This window comes from Condylura cristata, unplaced genomic scaffold (assembly GCF_000260355.1).
Source record: "Condylura cristata isolate star-nosed mole 26May11 unplaced genomic scaffold, ConCri1.0 scaffold00006, whole genome shotgun sequence".
NCBI lineage: Eukaryota > Metazoa > Chordata > Mammalia > Eulipotyphla > Talpidae > Condylura > Condylura cristata.
In genome coordinates, this window is record NW_004567107.1 from 19,153,315 (window position 1) to 19,156,077 (window position 2,763).

General features: G+C 51.5%; 1 long non-coding RNA gene across 1 annotated transcript in view; it reads right to left on the bottom strand.

Moving 5' to 3' along the window:
* The window catches only part of LOC105853301, a 17,809-nt gene that overhangs the window by 917 nt on the left and 14,129 nt on the right, over nucleotides 1–2,763 (bottom strand). The window lies entirely within an intron of this gene.

Genomic DNA, 2,763 nt, shown 5'->3' on the forward strand with positions numbered 1-2,763 from the left:
CACAAAGATCTTGTAGACTAGGACCACCCCCAGCATCCCCAGGGGCCATTCCTGGACTGGCCTGAGTTGGCCCCAGGGAAATGTCCTGAAGGAACAGAGATAGGTGCAGATTCCAAAGCCCCTCCCCAGAGATTCTGATTCAGAGGAATTCTGCATTTTTAAAAATTATTTATTTATGCACACAAGAACTGTAGCTATAGGCCAGAGGATTCACCAGAGTCAGACTGGAGAGCAGAACAGGCGGACTGACAGAAACACACTGCTGAGGAGACCAGAAGCAGAATAGGAGAGGTCTGCTGTGCCAAGTGGGTTCACCCCCTGTCTGGGATGGAACTTGTGCTGCAGTGGCTGCAATAGCTTCATAGTGCAGTGACATCATGGAGGCCTGAATTCAGCATTTTAATGAGCTTTTCAGGCTGTTTCAGTAGGAAAGCCAATCTAGAAGCAGCTAGAACTCTGAGACACCACTGGCACACACTCCTTGACCTAGACCCTGAACGAGCTGAGTGAGGAGTCACTCATGTGCAAAGTTTAAGCAGGTCCCCATTCCCAAGTTCATGCAAGTACAGCGTCTAGATGGCCTTTGAGAAAGGGCATCCTTAAAAGCCATGCCCTCGTCGCCTCCTTGTACTCTAGAGCTGGCCTTGACTGCCCCAGCAGAGCAGTCCGGATGCAGGGAGTACCCCCATTTCTGCCCACAGTAAGCCCAGCCCCCAGGAAAATCTGGCCTAGGCCTGCGGCAGGCAGTGCTCCCAGCCCTGGCCACAGGCAGGCCCAGGTGAGCTGAGGACAGGCCTTGGAATTCCAGGCCAACCACTGGAGCCCTATTAATGCTCTGTTTTCCCTTAAATGGGGAAGAGGCAGACTAATTCCAACCTCACACCCCACAAGGTCTGACCACCTCAGGGTAACAGGATCCTTTGAAGAGCCTGAGGCTTGGAACTCAGGTGAGCAAGATGTTCTCAGTTCTCCAGACCCAGAACTCTAGCTGTGGGTTGGTGTCAGGCCTACAGGCTCTGGGGTGTCGGTCTCCAGGCTACTCTCACATGAGGACTGGAGTGAGCCCATCCTGCAGGCTGCTCTTCACCCATGCCCCTCCTCAGAGGACACAGAGGTCATCCCCTGACCTCTCCATCTCTCATGGACTGGCTATGATTGTGGTCAAACTTATTGGGAAGCACACCTCATACAGGCAAGCTCAAGAAAAGGGAGGCGATCTGAGAAACGTCTCACTGGGTCATCTTGTTGTCTTGGGAATGTCCATCATGGCTTTACTCTCACATTCCACACCACCCCCAAAGCACTGCACATTTCAAGTGCAACCACACAGCCCTAGAACATAGGTGTGTTGTAGTCCCAGACCCCGTCAGGGTCTGTGTGGTTATGCTTTACGGCATTCACATCACAAGACATCATCTAATGATGCATTTCTCAAAATTATCTCCATTGTGATGTGGTACATGACTGTTGTGGTGAGCATGAACCATCATTAAGAAAGCTGTAACTGGGCCCTCCCTGCTGGCGCAGTGGGTTAAAGCACAACACTAAGAAGCTAAAGTCACTTCAGCAAGAGTTCGATCCCCACCTGCCCCGGAGGTGACCCACATGGCGTGGCAGACCTCTCCTGACCCGCCCGCTGCTCCCCTCGGCAGTGTACTTCGTCGATCTGCCTGTTCTGCTCCCCACTCTGTCTCTGATGAATCCTCTCGCTACCCCTGCACCTCTGGCCTTTACCCCAGTTCTGTATGCATTAATAAATACTAAAAAAAAAAAATATAGAAACCCATAACCACTATCATTTGATATAAAAATTATGTGTGATGGGCCCTCCCTGGTGGTGCAATGGTTTAGAACTCAGCACTGCAAGCTAGCCACAGCCGCTTCAGTGGAGTTTGATCCCCGGCCCCAGAGGTGACCCACATGGCGTGGCAGACCTCTCCTTACCCGCCCACTGCTCCCCTCAGCAGTGTACTTTGTCCATCTGCCTGTTCTGCTCCCCACTCTGTCTCTGGTGAATCCTCTCACTACCCCTGCACTTCTGGCCTGTACTCCAGTTGTGTATGCACAAATAAATAAACCTTAAAAAAAAATGTGTGATTTCTAGACATACCACATAGACTCATGCGCAACCAGCACTCACAGACCCCATGGAATGGAATGCGCCTGCAAGAAGGCTAATGGCAAGGCCATGGGGGATGCCTTGTATACAACAGATCCCACCTGACAACATTTCCTTAGACTTCTCCATTCAAAGTGCTTTTGTATAAGTGCTCGAGAACCCCCAGGATTGCCCAGACAGAGGGCGGTATGATTCTCTTCCTGAAAAGGTGGGAAGCAAAGGAGCCCTGTCAAAGTCACAGATAGGGAAGGAAGATGCCAATCAGACTTCTCCTGCCTGTTCTCCTGCCACACACCAGGCACCTTCGCAACCCAGAGCAGCAAACCAGAAAGCATACTCGCACAGAAAGGAAAGGATGTTCATACAAGCACCACCGTTTTCAGCTTGCGCGTTCTGATTCACACTTAGCTTTGCAGAAGCTTCTACCCAAGCAATCCTATACACAGGCATCACCACAAACCAACCAAATCTGAGACAACAACAAAACCACCCAAGGGCTGGCATGGAAGACGGGGAGCCCCACATGCATCAGGCTGGCCACACGGGCACCAGGGATGGAGAGGTGCAGGCAGGAGGCCGGAGCATTTCAGGTAGCAAAGAATCGGGTTTGGAATATCTCTGACTTGCAGCAAATGGGGAGCCAC